The sequence below is a fragment of the Ictidomys tridecemlineatus genome, chromosome 3, assembly GCF_052094955.1.
Source record: "Ictidomys tridecemlineatus isolate mIctTri1 chromosome 3, mIctTri1.hap1, whole genome shotgun sequence".
Classification (NCBI taxonomy): domain Eukaryota; kingdom Metazoa; phylum Chordata; class Mammalia; order Rodentia; family Sciuridae; genus Ictidomys; species Ictidomys tridecemlineatus.
Window position 1 is genome coordinate 32,770,166 of NC_135479.1, and position 13,622 is coordinate 32,783,787.

General features: G+C 37.6%; 2 protein-coding genes and 1 pseudogene across 5 annotated transcripts in view; 1 reads left to right on the forward strand and 2 right to left on the reverse strand.

Annotated features, from left to right (window-relative positions):
• Positions 1-13,622, forward strand: part of Ppm1e (protein phosphatase, Mg2+/Mn2+ dependent 1E) — a 144,686-nt gene that overhangs the window by 91,159 nt on the left and 39,905 nt on the right. The gene's annotated exons all lie outside the window — the stretch shown is intronic.
• Trim37 (tripartite motif containing 37) overlaps positions 1-13,622 on the reverse strand; it is a 203,916-nt gene that overhangs the window by 30,394 nt on the left and 159,900 nt on the right. The gene's annotated exons all lie outside the window — the stretch shown is intronic.
• On the reverse strand, positions 6,028-8,658 carry LOC144375782 (protein KTI12 homolog; annotated as a pseudogene).

Genomic DNA, 13,622 nt, shown 5'->3' on the forward strand with positions numbered 1-13,622 from the left:
ATGTGTGGAAAAAAGCTCTACATATCTGATGTCAGAAGTATTGAGTGTGAGAGTAGAAAAAGTTTATTTTCCCTATGTTCTATAAGGTAATAAATGAGTTTATAATCATCTACTCTTAAGCTATATCTCCAATGCTCCCAAAATTAACTTTTTAGTTCTAGGTAATTTTAGATTTACAGGAAAGCTGCTAATATTTTCATCTACTTCTTACTATTTCTCCTAATGTTAAAATATTATATTATCATAGTACATGTGATAAAACTAAGAAACCAGCATTGATTAATTATTATTACTAAATTCCAGACTTAATTTGGGTTTCATCAATTTTTGCAGAAATGTATTTTCTGTTCCAAGATCCAATCTAGGATACCACATTGCATTTAATCAACATGTTTCCTTGTTCTTGTGTGGTCTATGACAGGTTTCTTAAATAAGGTTTTCTGGGGCTGGGGATGTGGCTCAGTGGTAGAGCGCTCACCTAGCATGCATGAGGCACTGGGTTTGATTCTCAGTACCACATAAAAATGAAATAAAGATATTGTGTCCACCTAAAAAAAATAAATACTTGGGAAATAAGAAAACCTTATTTTTTTAAATGAGCTTGACAGTCTTGAGAAATCCTGGCTGGATGGTTTATAGAATGAGTTTATCCAATAATATTTTCCATAAGACTAGACTGATGTTAGGGGCTTTTTGGAAGAATACCACAGAGGTAAACTACCCTTCACCTGGAGGTAGGGTTAACCCCCATTTCCAGCTTTGAGTTTGACTCACTTCTAAAGAAAAGAATTTAGAGACATCTGAAAAACTCTACCCTAACTAAATGATCAAGGTTAATATCACCAGTGATGTCATATTGATATGATATGATGAGTTGAAAAGATTCTATAAATTGGGACAAATAGAGAAGCAATCCAGTTTAATCGAACTGCATAGAATGTATTTTTTCCTTTTTCCATTATTTGCCTATTCCTTCTGCAGACAGGTGGCTGAATCAGGATCCAGGCAGGTTCCCTTGTCGTAGCTGCTGGTTACATGATTACACAAAAGCATCTGATCTAAAGATCATATATTGAGTGAGGAAAGCCCAATCCAGAATTTTGATACCAGAGATTGAACCTAAGGGCACTTAACCAGAGCCACATCCCCAACCCACTTTATTTTTTATTTTGAGACAAGGTCTTACTAGGTTGCTTACAGCCTCACCTAGTTGCTGAAGCTGACTTCTAACCTTCAATCCTCCTGCCTCAGCCTCCTGAGCTGCTGGGATTACAAGCATGCGACACTGCGCTGGGCTCAGTCCAGAATCTACTTAGCTTCCTTATGTAGCATTTCTTTCTCTTGAGTATGGGGCAGAACCCCTCTGGAATAAGGGTCTTCAAGACCCTTAAAAGAGAGTGACGTTTCTAGGTTTTATGGTTTGCTCTGGGAAAAGAGGAATTCTAGTTTCTATGACCCACTTTGGGGAAGAGGATTTCTGGCTTTTATGACTGTTGCAAGGGATAGGGGAGAAGAGAGGAGAGAGACAGGAGGGCAGGAAAAAGTCAGATATTGCTTCTGAGTCCTTCCAGTTCAAAGAACTCAGCGTGCCAAAGCACCATACTTTTGATGCTGTAATTTTTTTTTTTTTGAAATTGAGTCCCAACAAAAGCTTTATTTACCCACTCCTATTTTCCATAGACTGAACTCACTAAAAACTACACATAACCTATGTTAATTTACTTTTATTTTTATTGGTACCAGGGATTGAACCCAGAGATGCTTAATGACTGAGCTGCATCCCCAGCCGTTTTAAATTTTTGAGACAGGGTTTCATTAAATTGCTTAGGGCTTTGCTAAATTGTTGAGGCTGACTTTAAACTGTGATCCTCCTGAGTCACTGGGATTACAGGTATGTACCACCACACCTTGCCCCAGAGTTAATTTAAATCTAGATTTTTGATATTTCTCCTTAACTTCCACAATTATTCACAACTTAGTACCAAATTCTTGTCATTCTGAGGTGTCCTTATGGGAGAGTGAGGGAAAGGAAAAGAAGTAAGTGGGGGCTGGTTTTGGCTATTTGTGCCTGTTTTTGTAATAACCCATAAGTATATCATATCAGTAGTTGTAATGATCAAAGACTTTATTATATCCCCGTTTTTTGTTTGTTTGTTTTTGCAAATTTAAGGTTTTTTCCCCCCTGCTTGTTTATCTCTTAAAATGCATTGTAGCTTACTCCTTTGCAATGTGGACTGGAATTAATATTGAATTAGTTGATTGAAAATCTGTGTTCCAGGTTCTGCCCCATTACTTACTAGATATAACCAGGGCTAATCCTTTAACACAATTTTCTCACTTATAAAATGGTATTAATCTAGGGCTGGGGATGTGGCTCAAGCAGTAGCTCGATCTCCTGGCATGCGTGCGGCCTGGGTTCGATCCTCAGCACCACATACAAACAAAGATGTTGTGTCCACCGATAATTAAAAATAAATATTAAAAAAATTCTCTCTTAAAAAAATTGTATTAATCTCATACCTTATCTTTAGCTGTGCCTGTTATTCAACATGTATTCCCAGAGGTTCTCCATTTATGTAGTTTTTATTTAATTAATAAACAAATTAATTAATTAATTTGGTACTGGGGTTCCCTAGGGCCCCATGCATGCCAGGCAAGTGCCCTGCCACTGAGCAACATCCCCTTATTCTTAAGAGATTGTTAAAAGATTTGGAAAAAAAATACTTTTCAAGGAAAATATTCCCAGTGATTAAGCAGTTGTGAACTGGTCTTATCAGTATTATAAGATTTTAAAAAAAATCATATAAATAAAGACAATGTCTAGCACACAATAAATTTTAAGTAAACAACATAATAGCCAATAAAGGCAGAGTTTTCTATTGCTCTGTTTTCCTAATCCTGTTTATTTCAATTTCTTTCTGGTCCTATTTAATCATTTAAGCCTTGATCATTCTTTTTTTTAATATTTATTTTTTAGTTGAAGGTGGACACAATACATTCATTTTATTTTTATGTGGTGCTTATGGTGGAACCCAGTGCCTCACCCATGCTAGGCAAGCTCGGTACCACTGAGCCACAAGCCCAGCCCCTTGATCATTCTTTTTTTTCTTTTTAAATATTTATTTAGTTGTAGATGAACACTCAGTATCTTTATTTATTTTTATGTGGTGCTGAGGATTGAACCCAGTGCCTCACACATGCAAGTCAAGCACTTTACCACTGAACAATAGCCTCAGCCCCTCTTGATCATTCTTGATAAGCCTTTACTTTCAGTTCTCTGTTACTAAAGAAATTAGGGATGCTATGGAGAGAATTCTAACCTGCACATTCAAAGTTGTCTAGATGAGTTCCATATCTACTTCATAGGATTTGATAAGGCTAACTGAAATAACATCTGTGAAGACCCTTCATAAATATCAATTACCATACAAATATATTTTTACACACCACTACTTAACTAGTTAACAGAGATTCCTTCAGTAATTGTAAAAACTGTCTTTTTCATTGGAAATCAAAAACTACACCTCCTAATGTGTTGACTTTTTTTTTCTGGTGAGGCCTAGAGTTTATTACTATTATAATTGTTATGCTGTTTGCTATCTATTTGTTTGCTTTCCCAGCTAAAGGATTATAGCACTTTTTAAAATAGCATATATTCTCCTATTTTTTTCTATTTCTACTCTGTGACAGTTTTTCCTAAGGCAATGCCCAGATGTGTTGCTGTGGTTAAGGTTATAATTCAGCATTTCCTTTAAGGAGATATCTTTCAAAACCCATTTTGAAATAGATAATAGGTCTCTGTAATCAGATTCAGGCAGCTTGATGCTACTATTCTTGATTTAACCTAACCATCACAGGATCAATTTTATGATGAATTCAGAGGAAAGCTATAGCTAGAAAGTAAAATGATTGTGAATCTTGCTATAGTGTCTTCTATCATCTATTTCTTCTTCTCATTATGATAATACACATTTTGTTCTGTTGTAATTTTTCCTGCATAAAAAAATGTTTTAGGACCCATTATTTGTTATTTCTCATTTACTGATCCCATCAGTCTTTTCACAATCAAAATGTAATTTTTTTCTCTGGTTCCTATGAAATAGCATTTACAGAAAATTGCAATAAATTGTCCAATCCTACTTTGAATTTCATTTTACCACAATGAATGAAAGTATTTTCCTAGATATTTTCCATAGAATTCCTGAAAATAATTTATTTCTCAGTATCAAAAGCCAGACTTGAGATTCTCATTTTGTCCCTGCTTGCTATTTTTTATTACTTTCCCTATCTGCATTCCTATTTCTTTTCTTCTTCTTCTTGTTTATTTTTCAAATCCAACAGTGGGGAATCCACTTGACTGTGCTCACAGCAGGTAATAAGTACCATGGTAGTTACTGGATTGGTTTCCTTGGATAGTTAAAATAACAAGATGGTAATTAAGTTTTTCTGAAGCTGCCAACTGTTTTGGAGATTTGGTGTATATTTAAGGCTTATTTAAAAATAGTTCCTCCAAAAACTGAACTATTTAACCAGTAGAATTCCTGTATCACTTAGAGAATTCTTAGATTACTGGAACTTATCTCAAGTAGAAAAAAAATCCTGTTTTATATAAGCCTAGATAAAATGCTATACTGTCTCAATTCTGATTCTTTCTTAAAAATTTTTTTTATATTGGGGGCTGGGGATGTGGCTCAAGCGGTAGTGCGCTCGCCTCGCATGCGTGCGGCCCGGGTTCGATCCTCAGCACCACATACCAACAAAGATGTTGTGTCCGCCGAGAACTAAAAAATAAATATGAAAAATTCTCTCTCTCTCTCTCTCTCTCTCTCTCTCTCTCTCTCTCTCTCTCTCTCTCTCTCTCTAAAAAAAAATTTTATAGTTGTAGATGGACAGAAGCCTTTTTTTTATTTGTTTATTTTTATATGGTGGTAAGGATCAAACCCAGTGCCCCATACATGCTAGGCAAGTGCTGTCACTGAGCAGCAGCCTCAGCCCCTCAATTCTGATTCTTTTAATGTTTAACTTATGATCTCTACCTACCATAAACTCCCTAAAATAGCTTTTTCCCTTTTTTTCCCTAAAATAGCTTTTGACTGTAGTATGTACTTTTAAAATACAGGTTTCGAAAATACTGAATAATGAGAACCATTATTCAGATGCATTTAAAGATACAGATTTAGGGCTGGGGATGTGGCGGGCTGGGGATGTGGCTCAAGCGGTAGCACGCTCGCCTGGCATGCGTGCGGCGTAGGTTCGATCCTCAGCACCACATACAAACAAAGATATTGTGTCTGCCAAAACCTGAAAAATAAATATCAAAAGTTCTCTCTCTCTCTCCCCCTCCCCCCTCTCTCTTTAAAAAGAAAAAAAGAGATATAGATTTAGCCATTGTCTTTGCTTCTTGAATCCCCAAATCTAAGTTTAGAAAAGGGATTGTTTTTATGAACTACATTTATGATGTCTAAAATTTTTCTCTAACAGAGTTATAATCTAGAATCCTAATTTTCAGAATGATTTGATTCAGAGTATCTGAACAGGTTAATTTAGGCTTAAATCTAAAAGGGGAGAAATGTCTTAAGGTTTATGGCTCTTAGAAAATAATGGGTAGGATTAGTCATTATGTGAAAGAGAAGAAGGAGAATCATGAGTGAACTGTGACATTGAAGAACAAGTAGGAAACCTGGTGGAAGAGTAAAAATTGATGGATGTTGTTACATGAAGGCATCAGTACTGCTTGGTAGGTAGAAGAGATTAGGCTGTTCCACTCACTGCTCCAGAAATATTCAGAGTCCAATAGGTAGGAAAATAGGTTTTATTAAAGCTAGCTTCTTTGAAGGCAGATAGGAGAAATTTAAGTTTTAAAATTTCCATTTTCAAAAATCTCTGAAGGCTAGTAAAGTTTTTAAAGGAGAAGAGGCAGCAAAGCAAGACAAAAGGCACTCACACATGCAAGTTCCTTCCTTCTTCTCTTTCACCCTCAGCATCCTTATTCTCTACTGCTCTCTCTTCTTTTTGAAACCACCCCCTTTTTTAAAATACTTTTTTTTTTAGTTGTAAGTGGACACAAATACCTTTATTTTATTTATTTGTATATGGTGCTGAGGATAAAACCCAGAGCCTCATACATGCTAGGCAAGCATTCTACCACTGAGCCATAACCCAGTTTCCTGGGCCCCCCTTTTTAATCTTCTACATATGGGAGAAAACATACCACCCTTGACTTTCTGAGTCTGGCTTATTTCATTTAGCATGATGTTCTCCTGTTCTATCCATTTACCTGCAAATGACACAATTTTGTTCCTCTTCATGGCTGCATTAAACTCCATTGTATATGCATAGCACATTTTTGCTAGCTACTCATCCGTTGAAGAGCACCCAGGCTGGTTTCATAACTTGGCTATTGTGAATTACACTACTGTAAACATAGTTATGCATGTATTACTATAGTATGCTGACTTTAGTTCTTTTGGATAAATACTGAGGAATGGCATAGCTGGATCATTTGGTGACTCTGTCTTTTGAGGGACCACCATGCTGATTTCCATAGTGGCTGTACTAACTTATAATTCCAGCAACAGCACATAAATGCTTCTTTTTCCCCACATCCTTACCATATTTGTTCTGATTTTTATTCTTAAGTTTACCATTCTAACTGGAATGAAATGAAGTCTCAGTGTAGTTAGTTTGTTTTCAGTACTGGGGATTGAACTCAGGGGTGATTCACCACCAAGCTACATCCCTGGTCGTTTTTAAAAACAAATTTTTTAAAAAAATTCTTTTTTTTTTTTTTTTTAGTTGTTGATGGACCTTTATTTTATTTATTTATATACGGTGCTGAGACTTGAACCCAGTGCTTCACACATGCTAGGCAAGTGCTCTACCACTGAACCACAACCCCAGCCCCCAAGGTTTTTTTTTTTGGTTTTTTTTTGAGACATGATTTCACAAATTGCCTCCAACTTGAGATCCTCCTGCCTCAGTATCCCAAGTTGCTGGGATTTCAGGTGTGTGCCACCAAGCCCAGCCTCACACTATAGTTTTGATTAGCATTTCCCTGATTGCTAAAGATATTGAACTTTTCTTCATATATTTGTTGGCAATATGTATTTCTTCTTTTGAGAAATGTCTGCTCAGTTTATTTACCCATTAAGTGGGTTTAACAGTGAACTCAGTCCCAGGATAAAGACTACTAGCAAAAATTAGGTACAGTACTCAGAAAAACTGGCCGGTGCTGAGTCCAGTACTGTGTCATCTTCAGATTCTATTCACAACAGTTTAAAAAACATTCTTATCCATTCAATCTCTTCACCCACTGTTCAGATGAAAATCAATGGTGTGTGATATATTAAGTAGAATCCAATCTAAGCAATCCCTGTCCACTTGAGCTCTCTCCTCTGGAGAAATTTGCCAGGATCCTCCAAGCTAGTTCCCTATTCTCTCTAGTCTCAAACTTACATTGTAGACTTAGGGCCTGGCACAGAGGCAGTCAGGAAAGTGTGGACAAATCAGTCCAATTCAGCAGCTCCAGCAATACATCAACTCATTCTGCAGACTTAGGAAATAAAAGTGCAGTGGAAGCCATGGATTCCCCCTACCGCTCTGATTAGTGCAAGTTCTGACCCAGATGCTGAATAAACATATTGGCCAGGTGATGCAGGTTCTCATTGTTAGGATACATTTTAGCGAAGGAAATAAACTGGTGACGGAGGCGGCTCAGTTCTGCCACCATCAAGGCCCTAGTGAACCTTAGGTGCTCTGTAGTACCTGCAAGTGTTGTTACTAAGTTCCCAGGCACAGTGCTCTTCTGTGCTTCCATCAGCCTGGCCAACACCTGGCTTGTGACTTGATCCAACTGGTGTAAAAAGCTGCCTACTGGAGGCAAGGGGCTGGGATTGTGTAGACCCATGTGGGGGGGGAGCCTGGATCTCTGCCAGAGGTAATGCCTCTTCTAAGCCCACCACGGTAAACAACGGTTGATCCTAACGGTTCAGGGTGGGTTGGGAGTATCAAAGAGCAGTGTTAGAGCCTCCGTTTTGGGCAAAAGGCTCTGGACACATGCTCCACAGATTTCTTGGACTCCGGAATCACTGCAGCTCCAGTTCCCTAGGTACCTCACCCCTGCTCTCCCTTTTACTAAGGAAGCCAGTTGGTGGAGAGTTCTGTTGTCTGCAGCCTCAGACTTCCCGCCCTCCTCAGCATGCTGCCGCCAACTCTCATTGACGTTCGGGCCGGTTCTTCTCACCACCGGTCACCTGAGGTCCTCGCACCAACTGGCCTTAAGCAATAAATCAGGCAGAGCAGTGTGCGCGCTTCCTGCGCTAAGCAATAGAGCTCGTAGCGGAAGCTTTGATGTAGTTAGGGGAATCCAAGATGAAGACGTTGTGGCAACTCTGGTGTCGGTCCACAGAGGCCCGCAGAGCCCGACGCAAAGCCTTCTCACCAGCTGAATAGCTGTACTCTGTGGCGTCCTCAGCGCCTGGCACCGAACTGTCATTGACTGCGGTGGGGCCAGCAGCGTGCATCTGTGCTCTTCCGCAGGGCAGTTCTAGCATCTGTGCCGCAGCTGGCAAAACACCTCAAGGGGCATCCTACCCGGAAGCTGCCCGTGTGCAAACGCTCTGGGCCAACTTCTGGGTTATTTGTTTATCAGAAGAGTAATTGGCAAAGATTTTTTTCCCCCGTACTGTAGGCTCTCCCCAAAACTCTGGTTTTCTTTGCTCTGCAGAAGCTTTTTATTTGATGCCAACCCTTTCATTAATTCTTGGTTTTTTAAAAAAAGTATTTATTTTTTAGTTGTAGTTGGACCAATATCTTTATTTATTTTTATGTGGTGCTGAGGATCGAACCCAGTGCCTCGCAGGTACTAGGTGAGCGCTCTACCGTTAAGCCACAACCCCCCCCCTAATTCTTGGTTTTATTTCCTGAGACTCTTAAATAAACCTTACTGAGAAAGTCTATGCCCACTCTATATGGTGGAGTGTTGACCCATATATGTTTTTTTTTCTAGTAGTAAAATTTTTAGTCTAATTCCTAGGACATTAATCCATTTTTTAGTAGACTTTTGTGCTTGGTGAGAGGAAATCATACATTCTCATACATATGGATAACTAGTATTCCCAGCACCATTGGTTAAAAAGGATGTCTTTTCTCCATCATATGTTTATGACACCTTTGCCAAGGATTAAAGGACTGTGTGTGTGTGTGTGTGTGTGTGTGTGTGTGTGTGTGTCTTCTATTCCATTGGTTAATATGTCTGTTTTTAAGCCAGTACCATGCTGCTTTGTTACTATATCTCTGTAGTTCAATTGAAATTGGGTATTGAGGTGCCTGCCTCCAGCTTTACTCTTTTTTTTTTTCTCAGAATTGCTTTGGCTATTCTGGATCTTTTGTTTTTCCATATAAATTTAATATTTTTTTCTACTTTGATGATAATTATCATTGGTATTTTGAAGGGAATTACATTAAATCTGTAGATCATATTTGGGAATGTGGCTGTTTTTAAGATATCAATTCTGCCTATCCAAGAATGTGGGTGGTGTTTCCATTTTCTAGTTGACTTACATTTTTTATTTTTTAAATTTTTTTAAAGAGAGAGAGAGGTAGAGAGAGAGAGATAATTTTAATTTTTATTTTTTAGTTATTAGCAGGCACAACATCTTTGTTTGTGGTGCTGAGGATTGAACCCGAGTCGCACACATGACAGGCGAGCGCACTATCACTTGAGCCACATCCCCAGCCCAGACTTACATTTTTAAAAAAATTAGTTGTGGATGGGCAGAATGCCTTTTATTTATTTATTTATTTATTTATTTTTATGTGGTGCTGAGGATCAAACCTGGTGCCTCACACATCCTAGGCAAGTGTGCTCCCACTGAGCTACAACTGCAGCCCCCTGTAGTTGATTTACATTTTTAAAGGGCATCTTTAATTCTGAACAGAAAACTGTGGGCAAGGGAGAAGAGTAGGTAGAAATAGGGATACCAATTAGTAGATAATGACATAAATACACGTGAGGCATAATGATGTTATACTAGGATGGTACCTGGTTACTGGGATTACAGGCTGCTGCACCATAGCTCCTGGCTATATTTTCAATAGAAATGAAAACAGGGAAGGAAGAGCAAGTGTGGCAATTAAGAAAAACTACATTGAGCTTGGTGTGGTGGCACATGCTTGTAGTTTCAGCTATTTAGGAGGCTGTGATAGGAATGTCCCTTGGCCCCCAGGAGTCCAAGATAATCCTGGGCAATATAATGAGAAACCTTTTCAAAGTTACTAGTTACGAATTAAAGGAAGTCAAGTCTTTATGCTTGCATTTTATTTTGGTGACATTCAGCTATGAAGTGTTGAGTGAGAAGAGTTGGATTTAACCAGTTTTATTTTTGTTGTTGTTGTTGCTTTAACAAGGTGAGTTTGGCAGAGAGATAAAGGGAAAAGAGATTTGAGAGTTTATGCAAGGGAATGATTATAGAGGTGGTTCAAGAAAGGAAGATAATGAAGATCATAGGAAAAATGAATTAAAGGTCCTGGTGACATTAAAATTGTTGAAGCCCATATTCTGGGAAAGATAAGAGCTAGTGACAGGGGAGTAGAATGCTTCAAATGGAGATTATAAAGGTAGTTTAGTTATTAGTAATGATATAGTCTAGGAGATGATTATAGGCTTGGGTAATTAAACTGAGGTAGAGGACTAAATCACTGGAGATGAGGAAGTCAAGAAACAGATGTCGGAGTGTTGGAAGAATCACCTGTGGAGATATTGAAATAACCAAAACTTTGTAAGAGTTGTAGTGTGCTGGGCACAATAGCATATTCCAGTAACCCCAGTGATTTGAGAGTCTGAGGAGAGGAAGGAAGATCACAAGTTGGAGGCCAGTCTCAGCCATTTAGCAAGATCCTAAGTAACTTAGTCACACTGTGTCTCAAAAAATTTAAAAAGGCTGGGGATGTAGCTCAGCGGTAAAGTGCCCTGGGTTCAATCCCCAATACTAGGGGTGGGAATGGGGGGAAGAGTTGTGGTAGAGGGAGTAATAGTAAGGGAGGTGTTCAAATATTCAAATAATGAGGATACGTGTGTGGAGAGCTGCTGAAGACTCTAATTGTACTAGTGAATGAGTTAGCCCAATAGCACGTTAGAGAAATTTTAGGGAGACAGGTGGGACACTAATATGTAGGTGGCAGCAAGGTATGAGGAAGATACCCGATCTACCTTAAGACCAGATGATCTGGCACTGCCTGAGAGGGCTCCAAGAAAAATGGTATCTTCAAGGGAATCAAGGATCCGTTAATGTAAGGAGGTGAATGGAATGAAATGCTCGAAAGAGGCTGAGGATAGGGGACTGGCTGATGACTTGCTTGAGTTCAGAAAGTATAGGGGAAGGGTTGGTTGGGAGGAGGGATATGAATGAGTCTGGATCAGTTTAAGGTATGTATAGATTTAAGAGAGATGAGAGACCATAATATAAGGAATTACCTAGGAGACAATGGCTCCCAGAGTCTCATGCATGCAAGGCAAGCGCTCTACCACTGAGCTACAGCCCCAGTCTCCTAACCTTATTATTTTTAGTGGCTGAATTGTATTCCATTATATTTAACCAGTGCCCTATTGACATTTATATTATTTCTGTTTTGTTGTTGCAATGAAATCTTTAAATTTATATTTGGGAATACTTTTATTATATAAACTATATAAATAGGATAAATTTCAATGTTGAAAGATAAGAGTATTTACAAAGTATTAGATATATCAAATTTCATTATTTATTTTATTAATTTACATTCTCATCAACAGTATATGAAGCCAGGAATAGTGGTACAGGCCTGTAATCCCAGAGGCTGGTGAGGCTGAGGCAGGAGGAACCACATGCCAGCCCTTTTTTATATTTTTTATTTAGAGACAGGGTCTCGCTGAGTTGCCTAGCACCTTGTTATGTTGCTGAGGTTGGCTTTGAATTCTTGATCCTCCTGCCCCAGCCTCCCAAGTTGCTGGGATTATAGGCATGCGCCATCGTGTCCAGCTCCTAGTCCTTTTATATTTTGAGATAGGATCTTGCTAATTTGCCAAGGCTGGCCTGGAACTGGAGATCCTCCTGCCTCAGACTCCCAAATTGCTAGGACTACAGGTGTGCATTGTCCAATACTACTAGCCTGGGAACCAAGTTCTCTACACAAAACCCATGTTTTCTATTTTTTGGTGTTTAAATATATGCTTGTTACTTGGATAATTTAAAACATGTGTTTGTATATGTGTGGCTATAATAAAAAAGCATACTTAACATAATACCCTTAGAAATCGCACCAATTAATTGTGTGGTGCTGCCAGATTATTTTGTATATGTGTGTTCACGTTCTGATAAACTACCATTTCTATTTAATTGAAGAGTAGCTTGAGATTTTAGGACAGTTTCTACAACTTCAGATCTAATATGTTTGCATTAATTAAAATAATCTCATTTTTCTAATTGAATTAACTATAGGCAAATTGCATAAGCTCATATGAAATAAATGTATACTTAAAACAAGTTATTAATAACATGAGAAACAAAATTCTTGATTTAAAAAATGTGTTGACTGATATTAATTTCAGAGACTGTTTCTTTTTAATTCACAGTTTAGTTTTATTAACTTTATTGAGATCTGTCAGAATATATACTTGTAATAAATAGTTTTTCTTTTAAATATATTCATTTTTACATTGTAGAAAATGTATTACTGACTTTTAAACTTAGCGAAACAGCATTTTCAGTCTTTTCACCTTCTGTGGCTATCTTTTAAAAAAAATTATGCTGTCTTTTGATGCAGTTTCTTCACTGTTCTCAGTTTCCCCAAAATAGATACATCAGGTGCCTTTGTTACTATAACAGCAGCACCTCAAATAAATTAATTTAAATCTTGGTTTAACATTGTGTGATGTTTATCTATCTTTAGAAGTCTCTCACCTCATTTATCAAGGTTATACTTTGAAAAATCATTTTATAGTTTGATTAGTAGCAAAAGTTCAATGTGTAGAACATAGATTCAGAGATAATGGACAGGATAATGGACAGGAATGATGAGAGTAGTGTAATTCCATACTTCATGGATGGATGAATGATTAAAAGACATGTTTGCTTGAGTCTTAGGTCAGTACTTTAGAATTGTGAATAGTTGTTGCCTTCACATTGATTTCCTTTTTTTTTTTTTTTTGAGTGAACCCCCAGGGTTGCTCTACCAAGTTTACACCCCCTAAACTTTACTTTTTTTTTTTAATTTTGATTTAGGATTTCACTAAGTTGCTGAGGCTATCAGAGTTGCTAAGATTATAGGCATTTGCCATCATACCTGGCATCATATTAAATTCCTAGTAGAACTGCCATTAAAATGAGTGAAGGCCAAGACGCTAAAGAAATTAGTCCGGAACAAAGAAAAATTTTTGATAAATACCATATTTTTAGTATAAATAACCTATACCTTTATTATTTTACAATATTTAACAAAATATAGTTTGTTAGGGCAGTTATAACAAAGTACCATAGACTTTGTGGCTTAAATAATATTTATTTTCTCATAGTTGTATAAACTATAAATCTGGATCAAGCTGTCATAGAATTGTTTTCTTCTGAGGTGTAACTACAGTGAAATAA